Raw genomic sequence first — 14,201 nt, 5'->3', positions numbered from 1 at the left:
TTGGCTATATCCAGAGGCAGGCTTTATCTTAGAAAATCGCTAGCGCAAAAAATTGAGCGTAAACGCAAAGGAGGAGGAGACGGAACGTATAAAAAGGAGAAAAGCTCTGGCCACAGACGCAGCAAGTTGCTGCAAAATCCCAGCCATGTTCGCCAGTAAGGGAGAAGGTCGGTCAGAATTACTTTTATATTTACTAAGGATGGGAAGGTTCACTGAAAAAAAATCGGAACCGTTAAGTTCACCACACACGGTTCTGCACGCGCTGGGACCGCTGTTCAACTTAAATCTGACAAAGCATCTGTAATATGGTTTACTATAAATAACACGTAAAACAAACAGGGTTCGGCTGTTGAACTGTTCCACCCTAACATTCAAAGCGACTTAGAATAGATCAAATCTATTAATATATATATATATATATATATATATATATATATATATATATATATATATATATATATATATATATATATATATATATATTACAAATTTATATAATTATAGATGTTTTAAAAGAGCATCTTATATATACTCTTAGAAAAATATGTGCTTTTATGATTTATAAGGTCAGTAGTAGGACTGTTATCATTGGGACATACAATTGAAGGCTGCATAATTAATATAGATTATTGAAAGTGCTTATTTCATATTGCAGAGCAACTCAGTGTGCCAAATGTGAGAGAGAGGGGGATTAAGGGAAAGATGATAGAGACATTTGATTATTTTGCCCATCCACAGTCTAAGGATTTTGATTTATTTTTAAGTATCACCCAATTCAAACAACTGAAAGAGCCAAAGAGTTTAGCAGTCTGGTGGACACATGAATTGGTTGGTGGTGACTACAGCAACAGAGGTGGCCTGGGGTGGAGTCAAATTCCCAGCCTGATTTACTGTCCCAGTCCGCCACTGCATAATCATAATCATATTCATATTTGTCCCAGATATTTCTTTCCTTAAAACTGTCCTGTGGTTACGAAAGAAAAATACACAAAAAAGTCACAAATGTTAGTGTGTTATTATGACATGAAAGACTTAGATCTATGACCGTGAAACCACTGGAAGCCATTAATGTGTGTATCAATGAGCACAATAAGCTTCTTTTAGTGTAAATGTACATTTAACAGAAGTAGCTGTTTAATGTGTTGCTGTTTTGTGCATGTACAGTAATTTATTTTTTATTTTTTTAGGAAAATGTGATCATGGTTGACAGGCAGTGTTTGATGTTGGTGGTTTAAAGCAGAGGTTTAATGTGTATGCATGCATGATGGGAATGTGCATGTATGATTATGTGCTGAGTCCTGAGGTGGTTTGTTTTGCCAGCTGATAGGAGGGAAAGCCCAGTCCCATGTGTTTCTCCAGCTGTTCCCCGAAGCAGGACCTCGATAAAAGCCCGTCTCTCACATGACTCAGTTTGTTTCTCTCATATTTAAACTCAGATTCCCATTGCTTTGTGTCACAGGATCTGATGGTTTGCACTAAGACTCCCCAAAGGAAGAAAAGCTTATGATCCATATACACAATTTTTATGGAATTTTTCCACCCTTCTTTATATTTTCATTTTTTTATCCCACTAGCCACAACCTATTAGCACATAGTTTTTAATGATCTTTACTTGTTGCTGAATTGTTTTTCATACATACACAATAGATGTTTTTTTCTACAAATAAATAAATGCAAACACACACATACACACACACACACACACACATACATACATACATACATACATAAACTACAGTTTCCCCAAGAGCCATAATGCAGAACATGTAATGTTCTTCTTACAAGACAAACACTTTACCACAATGTCTAATTGACACTGGAATTAAAAAAGTACTTGAAATCCACACTTAAGTAAAAGTATAGATAGCTTACCAGAAAATGACTTTGGTAGAAGTTAAAGTCACCGTTTAGAATATTACTTGAATAAAAGTTAATTTTTACTCTTAAGTACTGTAAGTAAAAGTACAAGTAAATTCAAAATAGAAAAGGAGCAAATATATATAGAAATAGTTCTATACATAGTTTGAGCTGCAAGATTGTGTTCAGATTTAACTCTTTCTTCCATTTGTTATCTTTGAATTAACATGAGCCACTTCATCTGGTACGAAGACTCTTTCATTCCAACATGAGAAAACATGGCATGGCATTAAGATTCATTTACACAGACTGTAATGCAGCTCAGATGGGATATGGGTGCCTTTGACCAGCAGTTATTACAAATGCATAAATACTTTTTGTTTAAAACATAGAACGCTGAATATTGATATCTGAAAAGATTTAAAATCTAAAAATAGCCTATACTTGAAATGTGAATTTAAAGCCACCAGTTGGTTTGCAACAAGTCACTGTTTATGAGCGAGTCATTGAAATTAAATCTACATCTACATACATTTTAATATCTTTTTCATACACCATAAAAAAGGTTTGTCTTTTGTATATTTGCATTTATGAATGTGAAATTTACATAAAAATAAAATACAATTTATAATAAAACTAACATACTTTAAAGAGCAATCTTTGATATAAATAACCCAAAATTACATCTTTATGAGATAAGGAAAATGTTTTTTTAAATATTAGCAGCAATGAAACCCTCCTAATTTAAAAAAAAAAACAATACTGGGTATATTGGCAGGACCAAAACAAGATGAGAAATTGTTTCAGTGGAACATTCACAAAAAGCGTGTTTTTAATCAATATCAACATTATATGAGATTTCTTTAACCTTATTTGTAAGGAGGAATCAACTTTATTTTTGTAGTAAGTAACGAATATGCGAATATTAAATATTTAAACTCAAGCAAAGTACAGATTTTTCCAAAAAATACTTTACTGCCATACTGTAACAAAGTATTATTACACCACTGAAATTAATCCATTTCATAAAATGCTTAGTGAGTATTTTCCAGTATTTTGAAATTCTAGTATTTTTTGATTGTAACCCATGGGGTCAGAAATATATGCTGTTCTTTATATATATATATATATATATATATATATATATATATATAACATTGGTAATATTTTAAAATAAAATTTATTTTAAACAACTATTTAAAATTTTAGCAACATGTTCTATTATTTTCTTTTTTTGTGTGTGAGAGAAGAGATTTCTTTCAAAAACATTTTAAAATTCTTAATTAATGTACCGAAGATTGTTTTGAGAACGTTCAGACAAAATGCTGAATAATAAGATAATATATTGCAGTGTAAGTAAAAACAATAAATGAAGATATAAGTTATGTGGATATTGTTGCACAAAATGGTTAAGAACATGTAAAAAAAGCACCAAGAGAAGCATAAAAGTAGCATGACAAACATTGTATCCTTGAAAGTGTACCCATGAGGTTTTGACTGGTGTATGCAATGTAAGTCCTCTGGTCTTAAAGGGTTAACATGTTAGCTTGGATGGTCCCAGCTGGTCAGACACGTCTGTCAGCACAGCTATTACAATCCTCTCTGCCAAATGAAAGGAGAGTAGGGTCAGTGTCCTTGGAACCAACTCTGAACATTATTTTCTGCCTGCCACCCAAATACACATTACTTTTAAAATTCACTCATGGACATATCTCTATAAGTGTGTATTTGGATTTATTGTGAGCATGACTGTCCAGTGCTTATAGAGTACCATGTTAACACAAGTCCTCTTTAGGAGAATGGTTTTCTGCTTTGACACCTTAAACTTCACACAATGTGATAATGCAACAACGGGTCCGTATGCTAAGTGTGAATATGTGTGAGTGCTGATGTCAGTGAGAGACACACCCTGAGGAGTGAAGGAGAGTGTTCATTTTGCTACTCAACAAAGAAGCTTTGTGGCCATATTGACCATTGACATAATGACCAGAGATTGTATGAGATGCATGATCTACTTTTTTCCCCGAAGGGTCAAGAAGGTACGGGCAGACCAGAATTCCACAGAATTCTGCAGAATGTTCCACAGATCTCCACAGTGGTTGATAATTATATATACTGTATATATACATATCACATGTATTTTTTTGGGGAAATGTAAATAAAATGCTACTTTAAAAAGATTTTATGACAATTTCTAAAGTAATGGCACAGTCATGAAGTTTAAGGAAATAAATAATTAAGACACTATAAAATACTGAGGCTTTAACTGCTGTAACTGTTGATGAGTCAACAGAAAAACATACAGATCTTTTCTCGTTCAGGCTGTATTCACATTCACTCTGGTAAATAGGATTTATTTTGTCTGTAGTGTTGTTTGCGCTTCCTTCAAATTGCCATTTTACATCTTACATCTAACTTATCAAGTTTATTTTTAAGTTGCGACCATTGTTTGAATAGGCATTTGGCAAGGTTGCAACAGTCTGTTGTGCTGCTTGATAGGGCAAACTGGTATGTTCAGATGATGGTTAGGGTGAAAATGCCCTACTAAGTATAAACTAAGAATAAACATTTTAAATTATAACATATTTAGATAAAAGTTTAGCATATGCAGACACATCAGCTAATGAAAACAGACACATTTGCTAATTTAGTTGTCATATTACATAATGCTTAAAAGTCCAGGGGCAAAGTGTCCTCAACATAAATTACTAAATCAGCAATTCTATTTGAAAAATTTGACAATTTAGTTTACAAATGTTGATATTCAGATCAACGAAGAAAAGCATAGCCATTCTTGAAATTACATTAGGGTATGGGATCTCTTCCCATCTTACACAATTTGTTATTATATTATTTTAATTCATTGTCATAATTAAAACATAAAACAAGTTGTTTTCCCATGATCTTTTGTAATTTACTGAAAATAATGAATCTGAAGTCTTGAAAATTCACAGAAAATTTTTGTTTTTTTAAATGGATGTCTTGCAAACTTTATATCACACGATATGACTTAATCTCACAAATACCTTTTAATTCTTTTACTCTCAGACAGATTTGAGCTTCCATTCATGACCACGACAAAATGAAAATTTGTAGGCCTACCTGTTGAAAAATTTCTACTGGCACGTAGTTAAGTATAGTACTGGGATATGATTATAATAAAGCCTGAAGCCAGCAGCTCATGAAAAATATTGGTGAAGCACGGTGACAGGTCTGACAGGCCAGGCTCTCACAGTCCTTAAGACTTTGGGTTAAATATAGATGGAGGGATTGGATGTGCTCTTGGAGACATGAGCTGAGGCAGTAGAGGAAAGTGATGAGCTCTCCACTTGTTGGATCTTTCTAAAGCCTATGTCTGTCCATCACTCATCTGTTGGCACCTCAGCGCTCAAGTCCCCTTCATCTCACATCTTCCCTCAGCAAGCATCTCCAGCTTTTACAGCCCTGTGGTTCTGTCCCAATACAAACTGCCACATAAATCTGGTGCTGTGCACAGGCATTGGGGGCCTTGCATGCTAAGTGAGTGTTTGAGCGACTTTGCTTGTGCAGATGAGTGAAGTTGAAGACATGTGTATCTGGCATGTTTCTGGGACAAATTGTACTGTCATGCATTGCACCGTTAACATTTTCGCCATCCTTTTGAAGGTAAGACTACACCACACTGGTTCAGTAACAAGCTGGCGGAGAGGCTAAACATCTGAATAGCGTGGAACAAGATGTACAGCTGGGCCTCTAAAATTCTAGTCATCATTAGAACAAGTTTTAACCATGGTGCCTTGCTGCTGTTCCCGTCCCTCAAACAACATGACATGTTTTAACTGATTCAGGCCTCTATCCAAAAGACTATGTTGACTATGATTAAAGGCCCCCTTGGGGTTTAAGGAAAACAAGTGCTTCAAATCCATTGTCACCAGCTATGGGTTCAGTGATTATGTGAAGTCATCATTTTCCTGAAATGGATGGAGGTTTTAAAACGTATTTAGAGATCAAGCTCAGTGACTTGGTTAAGCCTTGGTCCTGGCTACCAGGTCATAAAAATGGCTCACCTCTGATCCAAATCGTGACCGAAGAGTAGCATACTGGAGGCTTCTGGCAGTAAAGTTGGCTCAAGTGTGATCATGGCCTTGGCATCTTAGTCTTAGCATCTCTGATCAAGTTATCAGTGAGACTTTGCCTAACAGCTAATAAACATGACACATGTTCCACAAATACTTAAAAGGTTTTTGCACTTTATCAGCAATTTAATATAGTTATTTGCAACTGTTTTACATTTGCAAAATTTAATGGGTCAGTGGCATATTTGAGTGTCCATGATTAATTTTTATTTTTTTATGTATTTGTATGTAGACTTTGTTTTTATGATGGTTTCAAATGGATTTGAAAACCTTGTGTCATGTCATTGACCCAATTAGCAGTTTATAAGTTCAATCATTGGTACATTAAACAAAGTAATTACAGTATGACACATATTAAGTTAAGAATAGAATGGAAGAGATGAAAATACAATAATAGCATGATCATGATATCTAGAGTAGATTGTTTCTCACTAGTATCGTATGACTGGACTCCTTTTGGAGTTCCTTTTGGTGTTTCTCTTTTTAGTCGGCATGGATGTGAGATTAGTTTCCAGCTGTCCTGGTGAATCTTATCATTCTTCAATATTCTGGTTTGTCAGAGAATGAAATAACTTTTCTGTCCCCGGAGGCAGATGGAGAGCGGCTGGGACCACCTGACATTGGATCACCTCCATGGAATCCTGGGAATGATGGTGTTCATTCAGCAGAGCCACACCACGGGAGAGCTGGCATCCTTGAATTGTGTTTATTTGTTGGCACCCTGTCTTGAAAACCTTTCCATCAACTGCATATTAATCTTGTCAGCAAATTTCTAAAGGTCATTCTTCCTTTGCATCCACACCCTTCCCAGCTCAAGCTTCTGAAGAATTTATTATTTCTTCACCTCCTCACTCGGCTCAGCCGTGCTCCTGTTCTCCTCCTGTTTCTCGGCTCCTCTACTCCTTTCCTTTCTGGTCCATATACATGTACCCGCACATTCATTGATATACAGGTGTCATTGGTGACATGCAGCCATTGCAGAAGGTCACTAAGAGCTCAAGTGAACAAAAACCTCTCAATCCTGCTGAGAGTCCATCTATTTGCTGAAGCAATGGCCACTTTCATGATCTGACTGAATACTGGAGGTAATCACTATTGGTTTACATTCCCTCCCTCTGACTTTAAACATATGACTGGAAAAGTTACATTGCTAATATGAATCTGCAGCTGTTTTAACATTACCAGGCCCACATGGTACCTGTGCATGCAAAATTCTAAACTCTAAGAAAAGGCAGCAAATGTCTTAATATGAAGAAATATCCTGGTAATTTTCTGCAAGGACATTATCCATTTTTTTATGACTATTTTTTTAAATTGTAGTAGAGCTGCACGATTGTGCCAAAAATCATAATTGTTGATTATTCCCTTGAAATTGTAATTGCAAATATTAATTACGATTATCACAATTTACACTGAATAATTTTATTAATTGTATTACTTATTTCAGCTTGTTGTTTTTTAAGTTTAAATTTTTCATCTAATATTATTATAACACAAATTATTGTACAAGTTTTAGAAAATAAGTAAAACTGTAGTAATATACAATATAAAAATATCATATATTTTGGTGTAACGATAAAACTTCCTAATCATCGGGAAGAAGGAGGCGGGAACCGGCGGACAATCAAACTGAAACTTTAATTACAAAATAAACACAAAACAGCGACAGCCCCTCGCGGACAACTGTTGCGCACAAATAAAAATCAAAACATAAAATAAATCCAGGCCTGGTCCTCTCTCGTCCGTCACTCCTGTTTTATATCCTTCCATCTCCTCCGTGGCACTCGAGACCAGTGGGTCGAGCAGGTGTCGCTAATTTCCAATCACTCCACCGGCCTCGCTCCTGTTCCCACGGCTCTCGGCCCCGCCCCACTCGTCACATTTGGTAATTTAAATTAAAAAATACATTATACTTTTTTTTTCTTTTACTATTTTAGTCATTCAAAAAATCTGACAAGGAACACGCAGTTGAGGCCAAATACTCACATATAAAAAAATCAACCCATAAACCTCCTACAGTAGCTTCACAGTCTTAAGAAAATGGTTCGGTAAAGGTACAGTTCAACTTTGCACTTTTTCTATTGCTTCCCATCAAATTATCAGGTGCTTAATATTTGTGTTTTACAGGCTTTAGGCAGAACATGTGTGTTGGGAATCAGGCTGCAGGGGTAGTCTTGTGTTTTAGGGGTCCAGGGAGACCTATAGTCAAAATGAGAGGCGAGCATGTCCCCCAGTACAGCACAATTACCACAAACACTGTGCCAGACTGCCAGACAAAACTGAAGTACAGAGCCAACATCATCATGACAACAGCTAATCATTGATTCATTCTCAGAAAAGAGACCTCCGAATGATAACAGTTTTTGGTGAAGAGTTTTGCTGTATGAATGATGATAAATTATCAACAGCTATATGGCCCAGTAGTCATATTTTCAGTCATGGCTTAAACAAATGACATATAAACACCTGCAGTGTAGCACACACTCTTTGGAACACTATAGTAACAGTTTGAGGAGTTAGTGTACTGAAGCCGAGATGTCAGACAAGGACCAGGGTTCCAGAAGACCTCCATTGCCAACTCACCCTAGACCCAAACTGCTTAGATTTACTGAGATGTTGAAATATGGGAAGAAGATCTGGGCCTATCAGAGTACAGCAGACTGAGTGAAATTTAGAATTGGTATGGTCATCAAAATGTATTTGCTAAACAATTGTAAAAACATTATGCATATAATATTATGAATTAGTATTACAATTTAAGATGACTGTTTTCTGTTTCATTTACTAATTTATTCCTGTGATGTCATTACTCCTGTCTTCAGTGTCACATGATCCTATAGGAATCATTCTAATATGCGGATTTGGTGCTCAAGAAACATTTCTTATTATCATCTATGTTGAAAACCGTTGTGCTGCTTTTCAACAGAACGCTGCTTGGTCAATCAGCACAAAGGACCGGAACTAACGGCTGTTTAAATTCCATTCTGGTATATGCAATGGACTCAGGGGAAACAAAGCCACACTTTCCCCTCTAGGACTTCAGAGAAGTGTGATTTTACATTCCTATGAGCATGAAGCTCCATAAGAAAGGAGCTGTTAAATCCCCTTCCCCTTCAGTGTGGAAAGAAGGATCTCACTGTATAAATATTACACGGTATGGTGGTGTGATAATGAGATTTGTTTGAAATTAAATACTAGGTGCCACAATAAAAACAGACTCCATACTGTAAAATGTGCAGTGATAGATTTAAACCGTTTTCTGGGGCATTGAAATAATGGCATGAAAAGAAAAATCACCATGGTCATGTAATTGAAGCCCACTCAGTATGTTATTGCTTTAAGAGATTTATGGTCCTGTGGCATGTTGGCCAGATAAAATGAAACTCAAGACACCAAAAACAAACTTTTTCAGACTTCGCTCACTTTTGTCGAAAATATATATATTTTTTCTTTTTCAACTAATACGAGATTATGTCTTGCTCTTCTGGAGAAGATCTTTGGAGATCAGACCTGGCTCTGTTTAGCCCGTGCTAAAAAGGTTATCTGAAGCGTATCCCTTACGAAAGGAAAATATATTTACCAATATGTTTCTTAAAATATATTGTGATATATTGTAATATATTATTTTCCCTTTTTATTTTCTAATATTTTATATATTTGAATACATTTAACAATATATTGATGATACATATATTATATAATATATTGCAAAATGTACAAATGATTGCCGCTTTCAATATATTGCAATATATTGGAAAAAATAAATATATACAAGAATATATGCCTAATATATTACATGATATTTTCCAATATACTGCAATATATTTTTGTTTCATAAGGGATGAAGGTGCTAAGCAGAGATCTTTCAGTGCGAGTGCTTCAGGGAGTGTCTGTATGTGTGTGCTTGTTTGTGCAGAACTTCAGATGGGGGTCACTCTTAATGCTTTTATTGAATTAATCACATGAGTGGGAGATCAACCTTGGCCAGAGGCTGCAGGAGGCCCGGTGTCCTGCCCATCGCGGTGATGGCAGCCAATCAGAATGGGTTGTTGCTCTGCACATGGAGAGGGAATGAGACCGTGGGGTTCACTCTTTAACTTAATTAAACGCTAATATGAAGCAGTCAGTGCATCTGCTTTTGTTGTACGGGGGTGTTGGGAAGGATCTGGGCCTCTTAGTGTGTGCTGAAGCTGCTAGGATGCTATTAGTGCAGGATTACACCAAACCCCAGGGCTCTCTGGCTGGCCGCTTGACTCTCAGAAGGGAGATGGTGGTGGAGGGGGTCCTGTGATGTGGGATTGGCAGAGATGTGATCACTAGCCAAAAGATCTACGTCTCAATCCCGTTGTGCTGACAGATAGAAGAGAAGCAGTGTGGACCCTTGAATGCTCTTGTATAGGACAGTGGCAGCAGTTATTGACTTATTTGTTGTGCAGCGGTGAATGAAATATGAGAAAAATTTAACATTTTAGGCAGCTAATGTGTTTATGTCACTTGGTAAACATTCACATGAGAAATATGGGATTTTTAGTGCTAATTTGAGAAAGTATTACTGCTTAGTCTATAAAAACGGCTGCATATGTTCGATGATTGGCAGGTCGCTCTGTGGTCTGGGTGGTCTTTGCGGTGCTAGTGTTGGGGGAGGGATGGTTATGACAGCTTGCATGCCTTCAAGACATTTTAATTTTGTCCTCCTCCTTTAAAAAAAGTAAAAGAAGTAAACCTTAAAGGGATTGACCATACCCATGGCAGGCATGGATATAGCATCCCTGAAGGCACTTCTGACATGTGGGGCTCCGAGTCCACATGTTCCCAATAAAAATAAAAACCATACAGTCTCTAATGAATACAACCTTTCTCTGAATTTTTTTGTGTGTAATTCGCTTTTTACGGCTCATTTTTGACTTGGTTTACTTTAAATTCTTCACAGACTGCAGAAATATATCGAGTCTCGATGTCAAAGGAACTTGACAGACATTCTGTGAAGGCTTTCACAGTCCAGCTGATTTGAGCCTCACAAATACATCGATCTAAACACTGTGATTGCACTTGTACTTGCACACACCGTATGGTTGTCTTAGACGTCCATGTTTACATACCAGACCCAGGTGACCTTTACAAACATCCATTAATTGGAGATAAGATCCATTAGTTGGATCTGTTTCCAACCAAGAGAAACAGCATACAAAATCCAAACAGATTAGTGGACAAAACAAAGAGATCCTTAGGACAGGAGATCCCATCATCTCCACTGATCCTCTGCTCGAAATCACGGATGTTGGATTTTCCTGCCCACACCTGTTGTCAGACAGCTGAACCCAATGATATGCAGGGAAGGCCGAGTTGTAAGATTTGAATAATTTACAAGACTTTTTTAGAGATCACATTTTATATAACTATGATTATTTTTAAGTGTTTCTAGACAGATGGAATCCTGATTTCTTTTTTCTTTTTTTTGGTGGGGGGGGGGGGGGCTGCTTGGGGCAGCTGAAGGGGTGAATTAAAATAAAGAAAATATCATGTCAGAGCCAGTAGAATCCCTGCTCGTAATCCTCTAACTCCCGTTTCTCTTTTGTGTCCAGTCTAACTACTGTACACTTTGAATAATGGCAAAAAGGGGAAATAACTTTTTTAAATTGTTTAGGCTTATTTTAATGCTTCTTTTATCTTAATTTAAACAATTTTATGTAATCCTGAGACCCCCTTGGAAGTTTTTAATCAGAACAACTATTGTGAAACACAAAACTACAACGACAGAAACTACAAGGTTATACAAAATTATTAAATTGCTATTTTGGCCAATGGTAATGATATAAAAACGAAATAAAACTTGTATTAAAAGGGTTTTGAAATAAAAACCATCACAGAAAACTCACTGCTAAAAAACAAAACACAATTGTGCAGTTGGATTCTTCACCCAAATTGTATAGCCTTTGTGAAAACTTCCCTGTGTGGCAACTAGCCCCCAACTCCATTTTTTTTATACTTCAAAAATATAGGCTATACATTTTCTGTAGACATCTTAAAAACCAAAGCAGGCACAATGGGTGAATAACACGTGGGTGTGACATTTTATATTAGTTAGGAACGTGGGAAGAAAGGTTGATTTTCACCACGTGTGTGGTGCATCCGCTATGTGTATCTATAACTGAGAATACACTGACATCAGAAACAACATTTACTTCCATCCAGATCACTTTAACTTTCCTTTAGTAACCCCAGCTGAATATCTGAATAAGATTGACAATTATAGTGTGTGTACTTGGTTTGAGATAAAGAGATAAAATAAGCTATTACTATAATCATCTAGAATGCTATATATTTGTATATTTTTCTTTTGAAAACACATAATCATATGAACTGATCAAATATTTTAGCAAAGCATTAATGTTCGTCAATATGTTAACATATGAAAACTTTTACTGGCTAAAAGTTGTGTTCTGTTGTAAAAGTGTTTTGGGAACAAATCTTGACATTGTGTCCATAATCGGTTTGTAGTTCTTTTCCTCGTTTAATTGGTCAAATGAACTGCATTTCTCCATGGAAGTATAGGAGCATAATTGTTGGGGAAGGATAAACACGGTGGTCCAGAACGGATTGTAAAAGACTAGAATAAACACAGAGGACAGGACTGAACACTGAGGAAAGGATTGAATGTCTGTTTATAGGGAGTATTATGAAGTTCATGACTCTGAAATGACTAATTACATCAGCTGTGTGGATTTCAGGGGAGAGCTCTTAAAAATGTCTCTCTTTGTGTGGGTTCATGGTTGTAATGGGGTTCACATAGCAATGGGACGCTTACAGAGGCTCAATCGCTCTCCACACCTTTGGTGAATCAGTGTGTTGTGGCTCAGAAAAGAGAACAGGACCATATAACACACAGAAAAATACATTCTAAGATCAGGCATTGGTTGTTTTATCTCAAGTTAGAAGTAAACACACTGGACCACAGGTCAGCCATTACTGCTTGAAATCATTTTCAAGGTGGGAGTGAATTCACTGGTGACTGAATTGCGTTTCAATACTGAAATGTGGTGGTTGCCAGCTGAAACTGATAGAACAAACCAAAAATGAAGATGAGGGAGTGAATCAAATGCAAGTAAGGTAGAAAGACCCATTAAAAGAATCGCTGATTTCGAGATTTGCCAGTGACTGAGAGCTCAGGAAAGCGTTTTTGGAAAAGCAATGGTGACACCCAGTGGTCATTGCCCCAGTGTTTACATATCATTAAACATAAAGCATATTTAAACTTTGATTTAAAAATAAACTAAATATAGCATAATATATGTATTTATTGAATTTATACAATTTACACATTGTTATAATTTATTATCATTTAAATATTCTATATTGGCCTTGTTTATTTGAAAATTAATACATAATTAGTAATTATCTTTGGGCATTAGCTGCAGAATAACTTAAGTCAAAATAAGTTACCTACAGGTAAATCTGACCATAGTTACCATCTGAACAGCCCCAAGGGATTGTCAGTTTCAGCCTCATCTAGGATTCATTTGACCAGTTCTTGACCCATAAAGCATGTAGTTGAAGAACCAAAACTGTCCTCTACTAAAGATTACTTGGTTAAAGATATAAACTGTATAAAATATAAAATATAATATGTGATATAAAATATAATTCACATCAATTTTCCTACTTTTTTCCCTCTCTTAACTAAATGCAGTTTCAACCCCACTGTGCGCTGTATATGTTGCCCTGATTGTCCAGTGTCAAATATCAAGGCTTTTTTGCACTTTGTTACTGTTTATGTGTTGTAATAAGTAGTTTATATAAAAGACATATAGAAATAAATTGAGAGACACATTCCTGTACATCAAAATAACTCGAAACAGTCACCCACTTCTTTTTTTTTTTTGGCTATCATTATTTTTGAGAAGCGACACGATCACTGATGATATCCAGTCAAAGAAATAAAGGGGGGAAAATGTGTTAGGAGTGAAAAGTGGGCAGTAGATCAGTAAATCTGCCCAATGACTCAAGCGTTGAGGAACCGTGGAGATGTCAGGAATATGTCATACACACTCTCTATGCTGTGGATGTTATGAGTGCTCTGTTATTGCTATGAAAAATATCAGCCACAGTATGAAACAAAATTATTTCTGGACTCGGCTGCATATTTTTTGAAATTGGTTCAGACCAGGACTGCTATTATTCTGTCCTGTTTACAACTGAAGCAGGAGGTCAAAAGGTTATAGGTTCATTTGA

Source organism: Carassius carassius, chromosome 11 (assembly GCF_963082965.1).
Source record: "Carassius carassius chromosome 11, fCarCar2.1, whole genome shotgun sequence".
NCBI classification, from domain to species: Eukaryota; Metazoa; Chordata; class Actinopteri; order Cypriniformes; family Cyprinidae; genus Carassius; species Carassius carassius.
Note: the sequence above shows the minus strand (reverse complement) of the source record.